The sequence below is a fragment of the Pan troglodytes genome, chromosome 6, assembly GCF_028858775.2.
Source record: "Pan troglodytes isolate AG18354 chromosome 6, NHGRI_mPanTro3-v2.0_pri, whole genome shotgun sequence".
Lineage (NCBI taxonomy): Eukaryota > Metazoa > Chordata > Mammalia > Primates > Hominidae > Pan > Pan troglodytes.
In genome coordinates this window covers 23,238,334-23,263,139 of record NC_072404.2, presented here as the reverse complement: position 1 = coordinate 23,263,139, position 24,806 = coordinate 23,238,334, and the positions used below count along the sequence as shown (strand labels likewise).

Genomic DNA, 24,806 nt, shown 5'->3' with positions numbered 1-24,806 from the left:
TCCTAAAATGTGTTTTTGAACGTTTTTTAAGTTGGAAGGAAATTTAGAGATGATCTAGCCCAATCCTTTCATTTTACAGATGGCCAGAATAAGGTCTGGGGAATTTAACTAGTTTGCAGAGCCAGATGCCTAACTTACAGTTTGCAGTTTTTGTTTTTTAATTCTACACTGCTACTAATGGTAACTAACATTTAATTGAGTGCTTACGAGGCGCCATATACTATGTCTAAAGCTTTACATATATTAATATAATTCTCATGATCTTATAGAGTTCTAGTAAAATCTCCATTTACAGCTAAGAAAATGAAGGCACAGAATGTTGAAGTATCTTGTTTAATGTCATATATCTGACAAGTTCTGTGGAGCCAGAATTCAAAACCCAGATACTCAGGAGGACACATTCTTGATCGGTATTTTATTCTATTATTTTTATTAGTTCCAATCCTTATGACTCTGTTTAAAATGAGTATCTGCATTATTGTGCAAACACTTCTGAGATCTCATCACATACCTGATCCCACTTAACTTCAGTCTATCCCTCCATCACTTTTTGTGGAAAGTGCTATCTAAGTTGGAGGTTCTGCTTGAGTATTCTTAATTTTTCTTCTTTTTAATGCATACGGTGGTCAAAGTAAATAGCTAACATATTGGCATCAAACCATTGCCTATTGAAGCAAGCTTTGAATGAAATTGGTTTGTCATTGACCACTGTAAGAAACTCATTTGTAAAGATAATAATGAAAAACATCATGACTCTTATGTATGCTTGCCTGTCTCTGAACTCCACCTCTGTCAGCATACTCAATAAATTGCCTCTTTCCAACATTTATCTCCTATTTCAGGAGAAAGTTTTGTGGGAGCATCTACCACATTGCAAAGATTCAACATTTCTCCTAAAAATAGGAGTTTCTTTTAGATATAAGCAATGAAATTTCAAGCAACAATATTACTTCTCTCATGTCCTTTGCTTTTTTAAGATCCGAACCTCAAGATTCAAATGGATTTTCATTGAAATTCACCACGATCCCCTCTGCAGCTGTGGTCTGAAAGTACCATTTCTGCATTTATTTTAGCCCATGGAATAACTGTGCTGAGAAACCACAGAGCCAATCAGATTCAAAATGTTAAAATCCTTCCTGCTTGGAGTTTTCCGTCTTCACATCAAAGCATTTCATGCCCGTCAGCAACTTTTTAATGCATTTGCTCCTCGTTTGCACAATTTCCATTTAAAGACGTTCCTTGGCTGACTTCTCTGATGAAGTTTCCTGCTTGCCAGGAGAGCACGCTAATGCAGAAATTACAAAGGGGGCTTCACGTCCCTTTTCCGGAGGACCAGATATTTCAGATAATTTCCAGCTTCAGTTTTGGAGAAACTACTGTTTTTGCACCAGAGGAAAATAAACTGATTTTCAGTGTGAGCCACCTGTGAAGACAGAGACAAATATAAGTAAATGAGAATGTCATTTAGGAAGAGAATTGAAGACACAATAGAAGCATTTACTAGACATACAATAATGTCATGTCTTTGTTCTAACTTAAGCTTGCATGTATACAATGGGGTTCAAGAAACTTGGCAAGAGTTTTTTTTTTCTTAAACTGAGTTAAACAGTCTTGATTGCCTTCTTTTAATTAAAAGAAAAATAATACATATAACAATAGATTTGAAAAGGAAGAGCCCAAATCACCAAGGGCAGTAATCTTCTGGAAAATGTGAATATTCATGAGTTATAGCAAAGCGATGAGAGCCAACACATCACTTTTTTTTTTGGCTCCAAGTAATCAATTCTTTGCCTACAGCCAAACCAGGCCTTTTAATAAAATTTTTATTACTTAAGTAAAAAGATAAATTATTATTTAGCATTCATAAGTCAAAAATAATAAACCCAGAGTTTATATTTTATTGATATACCTTTCCCATCATGTAAAACTATATTTGAAAACAACTTGTTTCATCAAATCATGATATTTCTGTACTAAACAACAGAGTTGAATGAAGTTTGGCTTAAATATCCTTATTTTATTTCTGTATTTGTCCTAAATCAATTCACCATGGTTCAATATTTAGTTGATAATAAGTGAACTGGCTAATATATTTATTTGATAAATAAATAATAAATAAATACATTTATCTATTGAATTTTCATCCTATACTATGTAATATTCATAACTATATAAAATATACAAATATGGAGTTCCCATTCTATGACTGCTAAATTAAGCACATCTAGATCAGCCTTTTGTCCATTTTTCATGTTTCCTTCCTTCTCTTAGGAAGAGTTGTGATTTCTGAAATGGTGGGAAAATTTGAATACCTACATTTCACCTCTACTTTTTCAGGGAGAGGTTCGTGAAGAAGTGATTGGGAAAGAGAGCAAGTCTTGGTTGGACAGTGTGGTAAGTCAGCAAGGGTGAAAAGAGAGGGGGTCCCTGTCAACTATATATATAGTTCTTCCAGGGAAAGAAACATAGCCTCAAATTTGCTTTTCATCCTGTTCTGACATTGCAAGGAAAAAATAGTGAAACTCCTTGGACCACTTTTATAACTTGCAGTGTTCTCACTGAGCTACATTTTTTTATTTGCTTGCTTCAAGGACTTAGAAGTCTGTAAAGTGCAAATCTACAAATAAAAGCTTAAAATCATAGAGTTAATCACAACAATAGGTGAGAAAGATATAGCACGCAGAATGCCAAACTATTAGCTGATTAACTGAAAATCTGTATATATTTTTCAGAGGTTAGTGGAGAGATCAATAGAACACATTTAATTAGCCATGTGCTTTGTTTTACTGGGACTGGAGCTACATGTCTCTCCCACTCTGCCAGGCTTTTAGGACTTCACAAGCTTAATATATACACACACACATACATATTTTTTTAGTTTTATTATATATATATATATATATATAGACACACACACATACACACACATGCTTATGTATTTTGATTATCCAAAATGAGACTTAATATCCAAATCATGTTTAGTTACATTGCTAAAAAAGTAAGAAAAACTAGCAGTCTAATTTACATTCTTTAACGAGCAGGAAGATTGGGAACTTTTGGTTTCAAGTGCATAAAATGCACTGTTTTCTTTCATATATTATGAAAGAATGTTTATATTTTATAAAAGATTAAAGCATGTTACGCATCTTAGAAAAAAGTGTCAAGAAAATATAGTTTTCATGACTTAGTACTTTACTGGAATTTTTTTTTTAACTATCCATTTACTTTGGGAGAAATTTTATGTTAACAACTATTTTCTAGTCATAGCACAGATCTAGTAAGGTTAAAATATAATTTTAAATAACATAAGTAGGGTTCATAAATTTTCACTCAGGAAAAACAAGCTACTTGGGAAACAGATAACATGCTTAGATCTCAACACTTACCACATAAAATCCACATTGAAAAATAGCTAATATATATATTTTATTAAAGATGAAGTTATAATATATAAATATAAAAAACAGCATGGCAGTAGAGCTGATGATTTTAAGAATGGTGGCAAGCTCAAGCTCAGTAGTCAAGTTCTATACAGTTGATATTTAAAGTTCTAAGATCTGTGATATGTATATCTATATATAGAGATATCCTTTTCCTCTGCCAAACAGGAAGCTATAACCACAAGCTGTTGAATGCAAGTTACCTATTGAAAACTTACTACAACAGCGGTTCCCAACCTTTTTGGCACCAGGGACCGGTTTCATGGCAGATAATTTTTCCAAGGACCAGGGTGGATGGGGGATGGCATTAGATTCTCATGAGGAGTGCGCAACCTAGATAACTTGAATGCAGAGATCACGATAGGGTTCATGCTTTTATGAGAATCTAATGCTGCCACTGATCTGACAATAGGCGGAGCTTGGGCAGTAATGCTGGCTTGCCTGCCACTTACCTTATGCTATGTGACCCTGCTCCTAACAGGCCACGGACAGGTACTGGTCTAGGGCTTGAGAACCCCTGCCTTGTAATAAATAATTTATTTTTCTATTCTCCAAAAGATTCAATAGAAATGTGAGGAGGAAAATTGCAATTATTTCTGAACCTTCCCATCAGCCTTGTCTCTGATAGAATTGGCCTGTTGTGGACGGGCTTTGTGTAGATTAGAGAAAGAAGAAGATGCTCTTTTGGTGTAATTGTTCAGGTGAGTCCTTCATGTCAATTATTTCATTCTTGTTCTTGTTACGTTGTTTGTATTAGTCTGTTTTCATGCTGCTGATAAAGACATACCTGAGACTGGGCAATTTACAAAAGAAAGAGATTTCTTGGACTTACAGTTCCACATGGCCGGGGAGGCCTCACGATCATGGCAGAAGGCAAGGAGGAGCAAGTCACATCTTATGTAGATGGCAGCAGGCAAAGAGAGAGCGAGCTTGTGCAAGGAGACTCCCTTTTTTAAAACCATCAGATCTCGTGAGACTTATTCACTATCAGGAGAACAGCAAGGTAAAGACCCGCCCCCATGATTCAATTATCTCCCACTGGGTCACTCCCATAACACGTGGGAATTATGGGAGATACAAGATGAGATTTGGATGAGGACACACAGCAAAACCATATCATTATCCTTTTTATGGATAAGTTACTAATCATAATATATAGTCATTTTTTCTGGAGGTTACTGTGAAATGACCTTCCCTCAGGCAAGAAAACCTAAATATCACAACCCTCAGATTTTATGAGTCCCTTTTATGTAGGAAAATAACTGATATTTTCCCTATCAAATCAATAATGTTCAGCCAGGCATTTATTTTTTATTTTTATTTTTCAGGATGAAGGTAAAATCTTGCAATTCAAAGTAACAATGTGGTTCATTTGACCAAATAATTACTGTGGACTTTAGGACCATTTATTCAAATTGCTGTCTTTGATTAACTCAAGAACTCTTGGTGCCTTTTTTCTTCTAACTTTCTTCAACAACTGTAATTAATCACAGAATTTGTCATCAATCTTTCCACCAAGGCCATGAATACTCTTTGAATGAATGACGATTCTTTCTTTGTGTTAAGTTTCTGTGCCCCAAGGCTATTAAAATTTCATAGTTTCTCCACATTCTTCAAAGCTTTCAACTTTTGTCTAAAAACAACATGACAGAACAAGATCTATTATCTGGGTTTATGAATTAATCTGCATTCAAATGCCTGGTGATTATAGCACTTAAACCTGTTTATCAAAGCACAGGGCTTTTGAAGAAAGTATTTCTGAAAGTTGTGCCTATAAAAAGGGTAGAAAAAGACTCCAAGACTCTGGTATGATCAAAGCATTTGGATCAGGCAGCCATTCAACCACGTGGACTATTGGGACAAGGATTAGGCCCCCACAGAGTAGCTAAGTTTATAAAATGATTCAGAGGAGCCAAAAGATCAGAAAATAGTAGGATTAGTTGTCTGTTTTATTGTTCTGGGATTCTGTTTCTACATTATGAAAGATCAAAGGGGTTTTCCACCTCTTCCCATGTTGATGTCTAGAACCTCCTTTCCAACTAGTGTGGTAGGGCTTATCAGTATATGATGAAGATTTGGGATTTTGCATCTGGCTTTTAAACTTCTTTGTGTAAACTGGACCTTTATCCCTTCACTTCATCCTCTTGATATGGAACATCGCCTCCGATCTTAATCTCTCCGTCTTTGCATGGCAACAAATCAGAATTGTTGCTCTTCTTTTCCCCTAATTCTCTGACATTTTGTAATTCCTTTCTTCTGTGCTCTACCTACTGCCCTGCTCCCATAGTTCTAAATGACCTGTAGAAGGCCTTCATCACCCACGCCTATCCTAGTATAGGATCAGTTGGCAGAGGGACTCCCTGCTTTCTCAAAGTCTTCTCAACATGGAGAAATGCACAATAGAAGAGAAGGGGAAATATGGTTAAACAAAGTAAGGATTTAGTTTTTGGAGAACGTTCAAAAGAAAGTTGTGAAACCTATGGGAAAGGTTTAGAGGAAATAGTCTCACTAAGAGCTAATGGGGGCTAAAGATTGTTGTAGAGTACATGTCAAATTACAATGCCTGGAAGCAAAGCAACAGTCTGGTCCCCAAAATAATATGAGGAAAAATATATGGTCAAATTGTTATAAATTCCATGTTTTCATGGTAAAAATGTTGTAGTCAATAGGAAAACAATAGGTAAAACTAGATTCAAACTTCATACACGGAGAGAAAGAGAAACTCAAGCAGAATAAATCCTCCACAAGGATTGTTGTCCATTGCATTTTGACATCATTAACTTGGGCAATTACCTCAGTGCCCAATTAATATGATGTTGGAATGGATTTCTAAGCCCACATTGCTCACCTAACCCTGTAGACTCTTCTCATTATTTTTGTTGTTCATTCTGTTATGTGCCAGGCAGTGGTCTAAAATTAACTGAATATCTTACTATACCCAGGCCCCATCTTAGATGTTTAATAGAGTTAATCTTTACAACTAATACAGGAGTTATTAAGAAATAATTTTTAGGCAGCTGGAAAGGGTAAAGGTTCTCAGTGGTAATTTTCCTGTAAGAAGCAGCAACCCCCAAACCATTTCTTTTCTAACAGAAAGGCAGCTTGAAGGCCCAGACCAGCAAGCTTTGATATGCAAATGCAGGCCATTAGAAACTGGGTCTACCCAATATGGCAATTCCCACCTTCCTCTTATCACAAGGTATGCCCAGTGTCATGGCCACCTCCAGATAACTCAACATGTTCAGGACATCATGGCAGCCCACATTTACATATTAAAAGACTAAGGTGGGAGGACCAGGTTTTTCTGTGGGCTACGTGAATGATGCACCTGGTCAAACCAATGCCCTGGGCCCTATGCAAATCAGACACTGCCTCCTCCAGCCTCCAATATAACTGACCATTTTTCTGCTGCACACAGGATTTCTCTCTTGGAGCCTCCCTCCCTCTGTCTCTGTATGGGGGAGCTGCTGCTTTCTCGCTTGCTTGTTAAACTTTCTGCTCCTTAAAACTACTCCATGTGTGTCTGTGTTGTTTTAGCTAAATCAGTGTGAGACCAAGGACCCTGGGGCTCCTCCAGTCATTGCAGCTGTATCACAACTACCCTGACAGGTGAGTTGTACTACCCTAATTTTACAGAAGATGAAACTAAGGTTCAGGATGGTTAACCAACAAAGGTCCCATGCTAATAAATATTAAAGCTTAGACTTCAGGCCTGACTTCATTGATTGGGCATTTTATCAACTGTATATATTTAGAGTTCTAAGTCCATTGTTGAAAACTTGAGATTAATTCCAGAAAGATTTGGAGATATATGACATGAAAGGAAGGAGGTCATAGTTTTTAGGTCAAATGATGTAACAAAGTCAACATATCACACAATTTTCATTCACCTTATGCTGACCTTTTTAAATGAAATGACATGGGTAATCAGGGTCACCCTTCCTGGAACTAGGTAGAAAGAAGTGATGTTTCCTTTAGCTATTTAAGGATCAGCCTCCTACATTCATGGGGAGCTTATTATACAGGGCAATGTGACAGGCAATGGGGATATAAAATAAATGATTTCATACCAGAAGGTGTTTTTAGTCTTAAGGAAGGAGTAAATATGCAAATGAGTAAATTCCATCAAGTTTAAGGCACCATTAACTTATCTCTTACTTTCCTTTCCAAGGGAAAAAAGATGTCAAACTATATCATGCCTTCAGTTGTAGGATTTGAATATTCCTTTTAGAATCAATTATGTAGAGTATATGCCATTGCCAGATGTCAATGCATTTATAGTGATGATGTTACAGCTGGGATGAGGATGGGCCCAGAATAGAGTCAGAAAAATCTTTCTAGGCCAAGTGACCTTTGAATGTGGAAAGGTAAGGAGGAAGTGGTGTGAAGAAGAGATGTGCAGGCTATTCCATGCAGAATAAACAGAATGGGTAAAAAAGAATGCCTTTCTAGCTGGGACCCAGCCTGGTGTGTCCTGGGATAAGGAAATCGGGAGGCTGTGTTGCTGGAAGTCAGGGACCCCAAAAGGAGGGACCGGCTGGAGCCACAGCAGAGGTACCTAAATTGTGAAGATTTCATGGACATTTATCAGTTTCCGAATAATACTCTTATAATTTCTGATGCCTGTCTTACTTTAATCTCTTAATCCTGTTATCTTCATAAGCTGAGGATGTACGTCACCTCAGGACCACTATGATATCTGTGTTAACTGTACAAATTGACTGTAAAACATGTGTGTTTGAACAATATGAAATCAGTGCACCTTGAAAAAGAACAAAATAACAGCGATTTTAAGGGAACAAGGGAAGACAACCATAGGGTCTGACTGCTTGCAAGGTTGGGCAAAATAGTCATATTTTTCATCTTGCAGAGAGCCTATAAATGGGCATGTAAGTAGGGAAGATATTGCTAAATTCTTTTCCTAGCAAGGAATATTAATAATTAATACCCTGGGGAAGGAATGCATTCCTGGGGGGAGGTCTATAAATGGGGGCTCTGGGAGTGTCTGTCTTATGCAGTTGGGATAAGGATTGAAATATGCCCTGGTCTCCTGCAGTACCCTCAGGCTTATTAGGGTGGGGAAAAACCCCCACCCTGATTTGAGGTCAGACCAGTTTTCTGCTCTCAAACCCTGTTTTCTGTTGTTTAAGATGTTTATCAAGACAATACGTGCACTGCTGAACATAGACCCTTATCAGTAATTCTGCTTTTGCCCTTTGCCTTGTGATCTTTTTTGGACTCTTATCAGTTTCTGGTTTTGCCCTTGTCCTGTTTCCTCAGAAGCATGTGATCTTTGTTCTCCTTTTTGCCCTTTGAAGCATGTGATCTTTGTGACCTACTCCCTGTTCTTACACCCCCTCCCCTTTTGAAGTCCTTACTAAAAACTTGCTGGTTTTACAGCTCAGGTGGGCTTCACGGTCCTACCCATATGTGATGCCACCCCCAGAGGCCCAGCTGTAAAATTCCTCTCTTTGTACTCTTTCACTTTATTTCTCAGCCGGCAGACACTTATGGAAAACAGAAAGAAACTACATTGAAATATTGGGGGTGGGTTCCCCCGATTAGGCTGGGGCATCACTGGGGGCCTGGAGGCAGGATGCTGGTTAGGAATGAGGCTCCCAAGGTTCAGGCCAGACTGAAGGTCTTAATGCTAGGGAGTATGCATTAACTTATTGCAGACAATGGGAAGCCACTGGAGAAACTCAGCAGGAAGCTGAGTCTATCTAACATCTTTTTCTTCCTTGTTTTTGGGTATGCTCCTATCAGAGGCTTTACAAATAGCTACTGTTATATCAAACTACATGCAACTAGTTTTCCCTGCTGGACTTCCATAGTTGTGAAGCCATGATTACCAGAATTTCTCATTCAAAGATTCTTGGTGAGTTTCACTCCTTGGAGTCTTTCATCTCCTTTCTCTTGATTTCTCTTTGCCCTGATCTTTACTCTGTAATTCTACTCATTTGAAATGCCACTTCTCCTAGGTATTGTGTCTTGTTCTTCCCCAAGTGTACAGCAGCTTACCATCATTATATGAACCCCCTTATACTTTTTTGAGCTCTTACTGAACTTCTCTTGATTTATATATTTTGGTATATTTGGTCTTTTAGATTGAGCTCTTTGAGTATAGAGATGGGATCTTAATGCCTTATCAATTCTATGTTAGTATCTGTTTTGAGCTCAGTCTAATAAAGATGACATAATAGGTATATTGAATTGTGTACCTATACACATGGAAAAAACATCCCCTTTCCATATCCCGTGTTCTGCCTGTGAGAAGCAACAGAGGGAATAAAATGCCCCTACATTTGTATGCTTCTTAGTGTGATAGCCAGCCTCCAAGGCACTCCCAATGATCCCCACCTCCTAGAATTCACACCCTTGTGAAGTCACCTCCTATATCATACCAGCATCAGTCTGTGGGATCAAATAATATGGAGAAAGTGATGGTATGTTACTTCTGAGATGAGGTTGTAAAAGAATGCTAGCTACTAACACCTTGACCTCTCTTTCTCAGATTTCTTGCTCAGGGCAAGCCACCTGCCATGTCTTGAGAACACTCAAGCAGCACATGGCGAGGAATGGAGATGGACAGACATGGGCCAGCAAGAAACAGGCTTGCCAGCAACAGCTTGCGTGATCCTGAAAGTGGGTCCTCTAGCCCCATGTGACTGTTGCCCTGGCCAACAACTTAACTGCAACCTCAAGAGATACCTACCCTGAGTCAGAACCACCCAGTCAAACTACCCCTGGCATCTTAACTCAGAGTAACTGTGAGATAATTATGATGATTTTAAGCTTCTCAGTTTGGGGGTAATTTGTTATGCAGCAACAGATAACAAAACACTTAGCAAATGTTATTCCAATGTTATTTGATTGAGGGCCATAGGGATACAGGAGAAAAGAAAGGTGAACACTCAGGTTTAGAAAACAAAAGAAATTACAATCAAATTATTTTTCTAATAAAAAGTGGGTACTTTGCAATTTTGCCTTAGCTTCATTTTAAGGTAGATCTATGTCAGAGTTCAAATTCAGTGTTCAGTGACTTATTGCCTGACTGTACAATGATCTGTCTAGTCTCCTAAAGGAAGCCAGAAGAAAAGAAGAGTGATCTGGTAAAAAGAGGGCTGAGATCCTCCAAGAACTGAGTTTGTGTTCCAGCTCTGTCACTTACTATTTGATTATCAATGGGCAATTTATGTAATCTGTTTTAAATCATGGTTTCCATACCAGTAAAAGGGATATAATAATTTAGATCCTGCGTATCTTGAGACTAAATGAGTCAGTGTGTGTGGTGCTTTATAATACTGATGTGTTTTTGACTTAACAGGCCCCGTTGACTGGAGGATGGCCATTTGACAACACATTATTTCCTGAGGAAACTTTTGACTTCTGGTGACTTGGGCCCCAGGCAAGTATGTGCCAATCACAAACTTTCTGGCTCATCCTAGGCTTCTCAGTCTCTGTCCCTCTATATTGAATTTGATTTTGAGAGGAAGGCATCCACAAGAGTTGGTGTGAACCTAATACTGTCACAAAGCTGGGAAAATTTTGGGCTCAATATTTGAGACAGGAAGAGAACCCCAGCTGCCTTACTGAGACTGATTTTTATAAAAATGAACATTTCCTATCTTATATTTTGAGTACAAATTTTTGCATATATTCGTAACTCACCTTATACTTTATATGTATTCAATGCTGAATGGAATTTTGATTGATTGATAGACTTAAAATCTGATAATCATTTTCTCTGCCATTTTCCAAAAGAACTGGAGTTTAAGCGGACTATTTAGAGGCCTAGCATGTTCAAAGGCTTTCAGGGAAGATATTGAGTAACTTCTGTAGTAGATGCTATTGGTGCCCAACACTTATTCCCTCAGTGCCCATGATTTAAAACAGATTCCATAAATTGCCCATTGATAATCAAATAGTAAGTGACAGAGCTGGAGCAGGAACTCAGTTCTTGGAGGATCTTAGCCCTCTTTTTACCAGCTCACTCTTCTGGCCTCATTTAAGAGATTAGATAGATCATTGTAAATTTAGGCAATAAGTCACTGAACACTGAATTTGAACTGTGACATAGATCCACCTTAAAATTAGTTCCTTTTATGGCTGATTAGTATTTCATCATATATATTTACATTTTCTGTATCCATTTGTTGATTGATGGACATTTGGGGTGGTTCCATGTTTTTGCAATTGCAAATCGTGCTGCTATAAACATGTGTATACAAGTATCTTTTAAAAGTATCTTTTAAGAGATACTTTTAAAAGATACTTGTATACACATAATAATAAAATAATGACTTCTTTTCCTCTAGGTAGATACCCAGGAGTGGGATTGCTGAATCAAATGGTAGATCTACTTATAGTTCTTTAAGGAATCTCCACACTGTTTTCCGTAATGGTTGTACTAGTTTACATTCTCATCAACAGTGTAAAAGTGCTCCCTTTTACCACATCCATGCCAACATCTATCATTTTTTGATTATGTCCATTCTTGCAGGAGTAAGGTGATATCACATTGTGGTTTTGATTTGCATTTCCCTGATAATCAGTGGTGTTGAACGTTTTTCCATATATTTATTGGCCATCTGTACATCTTCTTTTGAGAATTGTCTATTCAGGTCCTTAGCCCACTTTTTGATGGGTTTTTTTTTTTCTTGCTGACTTGAATTTCATGTAGATTCTGGATATTAGTCCTTTGTAAGATGTATAGTTTGTGCAGATTTTCTCCCACTCTGTGGGTTGTCTGTTAACTCTGCTGATTATTATTATTTTGCCATGCAGAAGCTTTTTAGTTTAAGTCCCACCTATTTATCTTTGTTTTTGGGTTCTTGTTCATGAAGTCTTTGCCTAAGACAATGTCTAGAAGGGTTTTTTCCATGTTATCTTCTAGAATCTTTATGGTTTCAGGTCTTAGATTTAAGTCTTTGATCCATCTTCAATCGAGTTTTGTATAAGGTGAGAGATGAGGATCCAGTTTCATTTTTCCACCTTTGGCTTGCCAATTAACTCAGCACCATTTGTTGAATACAGTATCCCTTCTCCACTTTGTTTTTGTGTTGCTTTGTCAAAGATCAGTTGGCTGTAAGTATTTGGCTTTATTTCTGGGTTCTCTATTCTGTTCCATTGATCTATGTGCCTATTTTTTACAAGTACCATGTTGTTTTGGTGACTATAGCCTTATAGTATAGTTTGAAGTCAGGTAATGTGATACCTTCAGATTTGCTCTTTTTGCTTAGTCTTTCTTTGGCTATACTTTGTCTTTCTTTGGCTATATGGGCTCTTTTTTGGTTCCACATGAATTTTAGCTTTTTTTTCTAGTTCTGTGAAGAATGATGGTGGTTTTTTTGATGGGAATTGCATTAAATTTGTAGATTGCTTTTGGAAGTATGGTCACTTTCACAATATTGATTCTACCCATCCATGAGCATGGGATGTGTTTCCACTTGTTTGTGTCATCTGTGATTTCTTTCAGCAGTGTTTTGTAGTTTTCCTTATAGAGGTCCTTCATCTCCTTGCTTAGGTGTATTCTCAAGTATTTTATTTGTTTTGCAGCTATTATAAAAGGAGTTGAGTTCTTGATCTGATTCTCAGCTTGGTCATTGTTGGTATATAGCATCGCTACTGATTGTGTACATTGATTTTGTATCTGGAAACTTTCCTAAATTCATTTATCAGTTCTAGGAGCTTTTTGGAGGGGTCTTTAGGGTTTTCTACATATATGATCATATCATCAGCAAACAGTGCTAGTTTGACTTCCTCTTTACTAATTTGGATACCCTTTATGCACAGAAAATCTAAGGTCACATACCTCAAGGAACTAGAGAAACAAGAACAAACCCAAACTCAGCAGAAGAAATAACAAAGATCAGAACAGAACTAAATGAATGAAAAAGCTTGTTCTTTGAAGATAAAATTGATAGGCCATTAGTGAGATTAACCAAGAAAAGAACGAAGTTCCAAATAAGCTCAATTAGAAATGGGAGACATTATCACTGATACCAAGAAATGCAAAAGATCATTCAAGGCTACTGTGAACACCTAGAGGAGTTGGTTAAATTCCTAGAAATATACAACCCTCCTAGATTAAACCAGAAAGAAATAGAGACTCTGAACAGACCAATAACAAGCAGCAAGATTGAAATGGTAATTTAAAAATTGCCGACCAAAAAAGACAGATTTACAGCTAAATTCTACCAGACATTCAAAGAAGAATTGGTACCAATTTCCAAAAGATAAAGAGGGAATCCTCCCTAAATCATGCTATGAAGCCAGTTTTACCCTAATACCAAAACCAGGAAAGGACATAAAAAATGAAAACTACAGACCAATATCCCTGATAAACACAGAGGCAAACATTCTCAACAAAATACTATTTTTAATTGACTGGTAAATTGAGTAAATGTTTGAGTTCTGTAAGCTATTCTAGCAAATTACTGAAACTGAGATGAGAGTTTTGGAAACTCCCAGTGTATAGCTGGTCAGTCAGAAGTACAGGAGGCTGGGACTTGCTATTGGCATGTGAAGTGTGGACAATCTTGTGGGATCTAATTTCTGATAGATAGATAGATAGTGTTAGAATTTAATTGCATTTTAGGACACCAAGTTGGTGTCTGCTAGGAACTGGAAATAAACCCTACACATTTGGTATCAGAAGTGAAGTGTTATTTACAGGAAAGACCATTTAAATAGATAGATGTCTTTTGGAGTAATCCAAAACTGGTTATTTGTGGCTCTAAAGGAGAATGTCCTCCCGTGGGGAGCTAGGTGGGCCTGCAAGGAAAGCCTGCTCACTGCATAATTTCTTGAGCTGGAAGAAGCACTCTACTTGCCCCCAGGGCAGCCCTTTTGGTTGATGTATCAACAAGCAGACTCCCACCTACCTATCTTCTGTGGTGGTCTCAGGATACTCATGCATCCTTGTGAAACAGAAGTGGGAATCCAAAACGCGTCACTGCCCCAACCTAGTTTCCTGTCTTTCCCATGCTCTAATGCATATAGGTCACCAAGTCTCCTGCAATACAATTCAATTATAGAGCATATTCCATCCAATATGTCTAAATATGTGAATTATCAATCGTTAGTACTTAATATGGTAAACAAAATAGAGGAAATGAATAGATATTGGTTGAGTGAACAGGGGTTTAGGTATTCAACAACTCTTTATAGACAAAGATGGTTCTCAAATCAGAGCCACAGTGCTCCCATCTTGTTCTATTTTCATTGCAGAACAACATCTGTTCATTTACATGGTGTATTATATATAATGAGACTGTAATTAAGGCACCCACAGACTTCTCCTCTTTTGGCCAACCAACATCATTTCCATGGTCCCTTCCTCTTAAGCCTGGGTTTCCAACTCTTTAATCATCACTGCTCTCTTCTAGATCCAAATGTCCCACTTACTTTTAAACTGTGGTGACCTAAATGGAAAGCTATCATAATGATGCTGTAAAAGTTTGGCAAATTTCAGCAGAAGCCAACATCTGTTTGGTCCTTTCTCATTATCTTCTTGCTGGCTTTTCATTAAAGAGTTTTGGAAAAGCTGTAAAACGTATTTTTGAAATTAATTCAACAATATCCATTCTGGCCCAAGTCTCTGCATGTACACAATTTTTATGCACAAATTCATTCATAAATGAAGGGTTTTTAAGCTTACACATATAAGCCTTTATACAATATTTTAAAATATTTTGCATGTTCTTTTTTTATTTGTAGTTTTGACTGTATTAATTTAACAGTGGCATGGCTTTTGAATAAATTATTATGTTTTTATTTAAACCTTTCCCTTGGTATATACCCATTGAATAAGAAAAAGAACAGTGTTACATGCACTTACCATGTGCCAGAAAAGGGTTTTACATGTACTAACTTAATTTTCATAACAACTCAGTGAGCCAAGTACTAATGTCATCTCTATTTTTCAGATGATGCAGTTTAGGGAGAGAGAGGCTAAAGATTTGCCGAAGATAAGCCCAACAAGTGAGGGTCAGAGGTGGAACCTAAGAGCAGAGACTGTAGGGTGAGGCTTCTAGTGTCCATTATGATATGCTGTTGTATGTACGTGAACACCTGGGTGCACTGGCCCTTTGGTAGAACCTTTTTATTGGTGATCACGAATATACACAAGCAGAAGTTTTCTTTGTGTTTAAAGATGATTTTTCTAATATAGTAATCATACTTGAGTACTGATGCTGGTTTAACTGAAGAAATGACTCATGACTATTTCTTTATGGTTGTACTTTCTAAGCTCCCTTAAAGGTTTCATTTATTTTTTGTTCTGAGAATATAAATCCTACAGTTGGTAAATTTAACTTTTTTTGTTCAAATATTGAGCTCAGCTTGCCATTGTGAATAGCAAATGTAGGAGCCTCCACGAGCCCTGTAAAATTAGCCAGGCAGCTGTGATGTACATTTTAGGCTACCTACAAATACAGAAGAATGCTTTTTGCCCTGAGTATAATTCATTTCAGAGTCAGGTTTCCAGAACAGAAGATACTATTGTCACTACCCAGGTCTTCCTGTGGGGCTTTCGGAAACTGTATTGCCCTTTCAAAGAACTCTTGATACCTTTCTGAGAGGACTGTCTACACTATGAAATTAGTGGTGTGGTGTATCTATACCTCAATAAACTTGCTCCAGCTAAACCTATTTGTTCCTTAAAGTTTTCTTTAAACTTGAGGGAAAATAATTACCTTGATAAATAAAAATCATATCCCAGCTTACTTTATTTGCCTTAAAAAATTGAACATAATATTAAAAATTTCTCTAAAAAACCAAGACTAGAGGTGCTTTCTCTACCTATTTAAGAAGGTTATCTTTCTCTACCTATTTAAGAAGGTTATTTGAGAAAACTCACAATCCTGTCCCCAAATGTGCCTTTGAATTTACTATCTATCTGTGTAGAGTAGAAGAAAGCAATGCTTCTAGTCATAGATAAGCATTTCAAAGAAATTTTAACACGTACTCTTTACTCCCTAAATGTTCTCTAAAACAATGATTTCTCTTTAAAAATATTATATGCATACAGTTTTATGGTAGGATCTGCATCTATTAGGAAATAAACATCTTTTAGTATGCTGATTTGTAAAGAATTCATAGCAAAATGAATTCATAACAAAATATGAACAATGTTTACCTTTCTGGAAGTAGAATGGGGACTGTTGGGAATGGAGATGAAGACTTCACTTCATGTTATTCATTTCCTGAAATGATAAAAAAGAAGAACAAACTCTGTACATGTATTTCTTTACAAGTAGTTATGTGAGCAGTGAGATTGAGCTGCTTTGTTTTCATACATTTTTCTGAATTAAATAAAGTTAAATGATTTGTCTAAGTTCACACAGCTAGTTAGTGGCTAGACCTAGAATCCTGGTCCTCTAACAATATCATCTTCCCTAAGTATTATTTATAAAGTATATCCCATTAATTTAATTAGACCATAAAACCAAGCTTTAGAACAGGTATAAATACACATAAGAGATAAATATAATGACTCATAGGTCAAATGAATTGTAATTGTGTAAATATTAAGTGCTAGAAATTATTAAGTGCTAGAAATAGGCTCAATTCAAAAATAAAATGATGCACAGTTGAAGGAAAACTCATTTTTTAAAGATGGTGGATTCTAGACGAAAACAATGGAGGGAAATGGCCAATATGGCTGTCTAGAAGTAGCTACTGTGTGTAGCTCTCATGGAGAGAAACGGGAGGGATGAGTAAATACAACACCTTCAACTGAAACATCCCGGTATTCACAAAGGGAGTAATCAAGGAAACAACTTGACTCATGGAGAACAAAGAAGGAAAACCAAGACAGGACAAAGCCCATCTGGGAGAAACATGGAGACAGGGGACCCTCCCCCACCTAAGGAATCCATGCTTCTTTGACAGATCTTTGCAACCCTTGGGACAGGAGATATCCTTGTGAACCCAGTCTACCAGGGACTTCAGTCTGACAGAGCTACATGGAGTCTTGGCAGAGCAACCACTCAGACATGCGTGGAATCACTGGAGCCTTAGATACTTGGGCTTTCCAGCAAAAGTAGCTGCAGCTCCAGCAAAGTGGGAGGTTAGACCCCTGTACATACCCATAGAAAAGAGGCTGAATCCAGGGGGCTGAGCAGCAACAGCCTGCAGGCCCCACGTCCATGCTACCTCACAAGATAAGACCCACAGCTTAGAATTCTGGCCAGCCACTGGTAACTGGTACCAGCATTGTAACTCCCTAAGGAAGAGCTCCCGGGGGACAGGCAGGCCTCCATCTTTACTGTTCAGGTACATTAGCTGTTCCAACCTTCAGGCTTTGCAGAATCCAGGCCAATCAGGGGCAGAAGAGATCCCCCAACACAGCACAACTGCTGTACCAAACATGGCCAGACTACTACTTTAAGCAGGTCCCCAGTCTCATTCCTTTTCACTGGACAGGACCTCCCAACTGGGGCGCCTCCAGCCACCTCTCCCCCAAAGGTGTTCTCTGGCCAACAGAGATTAGTAACTTCCCAGGGATGGAGCTCACGGAGGGGGTGGGCCACCGTCATTGCTGTTTGGGTGACTTAGCCATTCCAGCCATTGGGCTTTGGAGTGTCTAGGCAACCAGGGCCTGAAGCAAATGCCCAGCAAAGCATATCTGCTCTACCAAAATGTGGCCAGACGTCTTTTTAAAGCGGGTCCCTGATCCTGTTCCTCCTCACTAGGCAGGATCTCCCAGCTGGGGTCTCCAGCCACCTCCTACAGGTGCCTTTGGGCCAGCAGCAGGCACATACCTCTCTGGGTCAGAGCTCCCAGAGAGAGGGCCAGATTGCCATTTTGCTGCTTCACAGCCTTCACTGGTGATACCTCCAGGTACTGGAAAATGTGATGTGACTAGGGATTGGAGCGGGCCCCAAGCATACTGAAGCAGACCTACAGAAAAGTGGCCAGACTGCTACATGGGTGCTTGTTCCCATATCCCATATCTCCAGGTCTTTCAGGCCTGGGCCTCTAGCCATCCCCCACCAGAGCTATCAAGCCCATGGCAACTTGGCAACTCCCTGGACAGAGCACCCTGGATCAATTGAAAGCTTCTCCTGTATTGCTTTATTTATTTTGATTCTTATTCTCCTTGGATTGGAGTTTGCTTCCCTCCTGAATCTCATGATCCTCTTATCCATATTCTGAATGATATTTCTGTCATTTCAACCAGGTTAAGAACTCTTGTTGGAGAACTGATGCAGTCATTTGGAGGACATATGACACTCTAACCATTTGAGTTACCAAAGTTTTTGTATTCGTTCTTTCTCACCTCTGTGTGTAGATGTTCCTTTAACTGGAGTGTAGGTTGAGTATAATCCATAGACTTCTTTCCAGGAGCTAAAGAATGAAATAGCCAGTATAAAAAAGAACCTAACAAGTCTGACAGAGCTGAATAACACAATACAAGACTTTCACAGTGCAATCACAAGTATTAACAGCAGAATAAACCAAGCTGGGGAATGAATCTCAGAACTTGAAGACTGGTTCTCTGAAACAAAGCAGTCAGACAGAAATAAATAAAAAAGAAAAAGAATAAACAAAACCTCTGAGAAGTATGGGATTATGTAAAGAGGCCAAATCTATGAATCACTGGCATCCCTATAAGGGATGGGGAGAAAGCAAACAAGTTGAAAAGCATATCTTAGGATATCATCTATGAAAACTTCCCCAACCTTCTAGAGAGGCAAACAGTCAAAATCAGGAAATAGAACTCCTGCAAGATTCTCCACAAGAAGATCATCCCCAAAACACATAATTGTCAGATTTTCCAAGGTCAAAATAAAAGAATGTTAAAGGCAGCTAGAGAGAAAGGGCAGGTCACCTACAAAGGGAACCCCATCAGACAGTGCAACTCTCAGCTAAAACCCTACAACCCAGAAGAGAGTGGGGGCCTACACTCAACATTCTTAAAGAAAAACATCATCTTCAAGAATTTCATATCCAGCCAAACTAAGCTTCCTCAGTGAAGAAATAAGATCCTTTCCAGATAAGCAAATGTTAGGGGAATTCATTACCACCAGACCTGCCTTACAAGAGATCTTGAAAATAACACTAAATATAGAAAGGAAAGACTGCTACCAGCTAATACAAAGATACACAGACCAGTGTCACTGTAAAGCAAACAAGCTACCATAATAACCAATTAACAGCACAAAGACAGGATCAAATCCACACTTATCAATACTGGCCTTGAATGTAAGTGGGTTAAATACTCAATTTAAAAGGCACAGAGTGGCAAGCTCGATAAAAAAGCAAGATCCAATGGTATGCTGTCTTCAAGAGACCCATCTCATGTGTAATGACACTCATAAGCTCAAAATAAAGGGGATGGAGGAAAACATACCAAGCAAATGGAAAACGGCAAAAAGCAGGGGTTACAATTCTAATTTCAGACAAAACAGATTTCAAACTAACAAAGATAAAGACAAAGTATATAATGGTAAAGGGTTCAATTCTACTAAGAGACATAGTTGTCCTAAAATATATATGTACCAAACAGGAGCACGCAGATTCATAAAGCAAGTTCTTAGAGACCTACTATACAAAGAGACATAAAGTCTCCCACTGTTATTCTGTGGGAGTCTAATATTCCACTGACAATATTAGATCATCAAGGCAGAAAATTAATAGATATTTAGAACCTAAACTCAACATTGTACCAATGGATCTGATAGACCTTTAAAGAACTCTCCACTGGAAAGTAACTGAATATACACTCTCTCATCACCACATGACACATACTCTAAAATTGGCCACGTAATTAAACATAAAACAATCCTCGGCAAATGTAAAAAGAATCAAAATCATACCAAACACTCTCTCGGACCACAGTACAATAAAAACAGAAGTCAAGACTATGAAAATCACTCAAAACCATGCAATTACATGAAAATTAAACAATATGCTTCTGAATGACTTTTGGGTAAATAATGAAATTAAGGCAGAAATCAAGAAGTTCTTTGAATATCATGAAAATAAAGATACAACATACCAGAATCTCTGGGACACAGCTAAGAAAGTGTGGAGAGGGAAACTCATAGCACTAAATGCCCACATCAAGAAGTTAGAAAGATCTCAAATTAACAACCTAAATTAAATGGAAAGAATTAAAGAAGCAAGGATAAGTCAACCCCAAAGCTAGCAGAAGACAAGAAATAACAAAAATCAGAGCTGAACTGAAGGAAATTCAGAGACAAACCATTTAAAAGATCAACAAATCTAGGAGTTGTTTTTTTTAAAAAAATTAAAGTAGATAGGCCACTAAATAGACTAATAAAAAAATTAAGACAATTAGAAATGATGAAAGAGATATTACTGACCCCACAGAAATGAAAACAACCTTCAGAAACTACTATAGAGACCTCTCCACACACAAACTAGAAAACCTAGAAGAGGATGGACAGATTCCTGGACATATACACCCTCCCAAGACTGAGCCAGGAAGAAAATGGTTTCCTGAACAGACCAATAATGAGCTCCAAAATTGAATCAATAATAAATAGCCTACCAACCAACCAAAAAAAAAAAAAGCCCAGAGCCTGATGGATTCACAGCCAAATTCTACCAGATGTACAAAGAAGAGTCCATACCATTCCTACAGAAACTATTCCAAAAAACTGGGTCAGTTGCAGGGCGGGGACTCCTCCCCCACTCATTCTATGAAGCCAGCATTATCTGGATACCAAAACTTGGCAGAGACACAACAAACACAACATGAGGCCAATATCCTTGCTGAACATTGATGCAAAAATTCTCAACAAAATACGTGCAAGCCGAATCCAGCAGCATACCAAAAAGCTAATCCACAACAGTCAGGTAGGCTTCATCCCTGGGATGCAAGGTTGGTTTAACATATGCAAATCAACAAATGTAATTCATCACATAAACAGAACTAAAGATGAAAAACACATGATTACCTCAATAAATGCAGAAACGGCTTTCAATAAAATTCAGTCTCAGCACTCTGGGAGGCCAAGGTAGGCAGATCACCTAAGGTCAGGAGTTCAAGACCAGCCTGGCCACCTTGGTGAAACCTTGTCTCTACTAAGAATACAAAAATTAACTGGGCATGGTGGTGTGCACCTGTAATCCAAGCTACTAGGGAGGCTGAGGCAGGAGAATTTCTTGAACCTGGGAGGTGGAGGTTGCAGTGAGCCAAGATTGCACCACTGCACTCCAGCCTGGGCAACAATGCAAGACTCCATCTCAAAAAAAAAAAAAAATGAAAAACAAAAACAAAAACAAAATTTAAGAAAAAGAAAATAATGATCTTATGGTTCATATTCTGATATTCTGGCACTCTTTCAGAGTGTAACAAGACCTTCTAATTAGACTTCATATAAACTCTTTACTTTTAAATATCTTCCTTTTTTTTTTTTAACAAAGGTTGGCAGAGTAGAGACATATCTTTAAGGGAAAATCTTCCTACTTAACTAATCATTTGTCCATCTGTCCATCCTATGCCTGTCTTCTTTCTCCTTGTTTTCCCTCAATATGACCACATATTGAACACCTACAATATGCCAAGCATTGTGGTAGGTTGATTCCTATTCCTATTTCCAAAAAGTCTTAGCTGCCCTCTTGGAATCAGCGAACAGCTACATATATAGGATTCTTGGAGTATCCTTTTTCCATTGCTTATAGAAACACACATATGCTTTGCTCCTTGGACTGCTAACCCCACTAAGGAAACACTGTCCCAGAGGGATAGTTCCTTTCCATATAGAAACAGTGATGCAGCACTGAGTAGGCACTCAGTATTTACTGAATAAATTCATCAATAGCTGTGACAGCTTTCCCCTCTCCATGCCAAACTCCTAAGTAAGCTTTGAAAATCCTTCAAATTTACTTCTATTCCTTTCCATTCTACCATTTTTGAAATGGAAATACATGAAGGAAAATGGATCCTGAATAATTTCAGCCCAAATTCCTGGGGGAAAATAGTAAGAAAAGGGAAATTGCTACTTATTTGGAGCTGCCCACAAGTTAAATTTTTATGATAAGATAAATTCTCATTATTTCAGCATTACCTCCTTCCTAGTAAAATTTATCATTGGTAGTTACCCTCATTTGCATTATTTAATATGCCCTGCTAGGATAATGTTATTTTTATTTTTTTTCACATGTCAAAACAGAGGCTTTGAAAAATTAAATAACTGGCCACACAAAGAAGTCACTGGGTCAAAGATGGGGCTAGTATGAGGGTTTCAACAACCTGTGTAAGAAGGGACAGGTGCTGAATTAGTGGAATGTAAGAGTTGGCACTGAGCAATAGGCAAGCCCAAAAGAAAGAAGGCTGACTCACCAGGAAATGGAATTAGAACAAAAGGTCAACTTTCTCTCACAGATAAAGGAAAACTCACAAGTCATATCCCTGACAGGACAAAAGCAAAGCCTAGACACTTCAGCAAAAAAATAGCATGCCCAGAATATGACTTTTCTAGGAAAACTTTTGAGTAACACTTACTTACATATGGGAAAAATGTTTTAAAAACTGGGTACATATTGGGATAGAAACAATTTCCAGGTACGCATTAAGGATATTTCTAGATCTCTTGTCTCCTCTGGGTACAACTAGGTGTACAGAGAAAAATATTTTAGGAGTTTTCATTTCAAAATAAACAGAACAAGGAAAATAAAGAATTCATTAAAAGAGTATAAAATTAATTTTAGTTGCAAAATAGTATGACTACCATTTAAACTAAGAAACAGCTCTTCTAGCACTGCTACTATGGGTTCAATTCATTACAAGTGATAAGATGTGGAGGACATGAAAGGGAGAGAAGGGTTGGACAGGAAAACCTTCAGGAAGATGGGGGAAAACCACTAATAGTCATTGGTTCTAGTAGTCCATTAAAACATTTTCCAGCCTACTTATTGAAGCTGTGGAAAAACTGGGGACTCATATTTCTCACTCTAGGATGTGGAAAGTTTAAATTACAAGAAGATAGAAAGGGAGGAAATGGCAAAAGGAAGGAACACCATGAGTTAGTTACAGCTAATCTCAATTTATGGATATTTCTTAATTTAAGAAATGCAGGGAAAATCAAACAAAACGATGGGGATTATAACAAAACTGCCATGAATTTATGTACCAAAAAAGCTGAAAAAACAGGGCTTTCTTAAAGCTTATACAAATGAAGAGAAACATTAGACTGCGTACTTCATTATTATAATAAATACCTATTGAGCAGGCTGTCTACATAATGCATGTACATATAAGAGGGCAATAAAAAATCAACTGGGCAACTTTTTATTGTCCTCATATATACATAATGGGGCAAGTATAAGTCAATGGACCATTCTGAACATGCCCATATCTAATGAATTGGCAGCTATCACTTAGATATTAGAATTGCTAATATTCATTAAATGCTTCCCATGCTGTGGGCATATTTTAAGGAAATTTACATGTTATTTCATTGAATTCCTCTAGCAGCTCTGAAGTATTGTTACCCTCAGATAGATAGTAGATGAGAAAACTGAGGCTGAAAGAGAGTAATAACTCATCCAAGGACACATGGGTAGGAAATAGAGAAGCCAAGGCTTAAGCCTAAGGATAATTCTCTCAGAGTTCATGCTCTTTCTACTATGCCACACTCTTTCACCTCCATCTTACTCTGGGGTATCTACAGCTTGATGAGGTAGAGAAAGGCTTCTAATGACATGGAAACTAAAGGCAGTACTCCTCAGGAGAGAGGGCTAAATAAGAGTATTTAAGATGATAGCATGGAAAACAGACTGCATGTTGTAAACACCTAGCACAACGCTTGGCATATTGTAGGTGTTCAATGTATGGTCATGTTGATGGAAAACAAAGAGGAGAAAGAAGACAGGCATAGGATGGACAGATGGACAAATAGTTGGTTAAGTAGGAAGATTCTCCTTTTCCTTTGAAGTTTACAGGGATCTGCGTGAAAGCCAAAATTTCAAAGAAATGGAGGGAAGCATACACAGCTGAGGTTGTGCCAGAGCTAGGGTTCTTACAGGAGTGGAAGAACATCATCCCATCAGGACATGAAAGTTGGAGACATGGTCTCTAGGACTCCAAAGAGAAGGCATTTTTATCCCTTCGCTCATGCAAGATAGGCAAAGCATTTAAATATTTGGGATTAGAATATATTATATTCTATATATATATATATATATATTTTCTATATGTGTGTGTATATACAAAATGTATACTCTCCCAAACTTTTGAAATCCCAAATATGTTAAAAAAATACATATATATATAAAATATATATATGGCTATATATGTAGGGGAATAGGTATGTATATATATAGATAGGTATAGACACAGGCAATTGCAAGATATATATACCTATATATACATACACACCTTACAAT

The 24,806-nt window shown here is 37.7% G+C and overlaps 2 long non-coding RNA genes across 2 annotated transcripts in view; one reads left to right on the top strand and one right to left on the bottom strand.

Moving 5' to 3' along the window:
- Positions 1 to 319: 319 nt before the first annotated feature.
- Positions 320 to 24,806, bottom strand: part of LOC100613581 (uncharacterized) — a 61,294-nt gene continuing 36,807 nt past the window's right edge. The window contains exons 4-6 of the long non-coding RNA XR_681200.4: positions 18,727 to 18,794; positions 16,582 to 16,648; positions 320 to 1,423 (exon numbers count right to left, since the gene is read on the bottom strand). This is a non-coding gene — a long non-coding RNA (uncharacterized LOC100613581). The remainder of the gene's footprint in view (positions 1,424 to 16,581; positions 16,649 to 18,726; positions 18,795 to 24,806) is intronic.
- LOC104007121 (uncharacterized) lies at positions 4,053 to 9,294 on the top strand. The gene is made up of 3 exons (XR_001719103.3): positions 4,053 to 4,141; positions 6,978 to 7,049; positions 9,207 to 9,294. It is a non-coding gene; the product is annotated as an uncharacterized LOC104007121 (long non-coding RNA).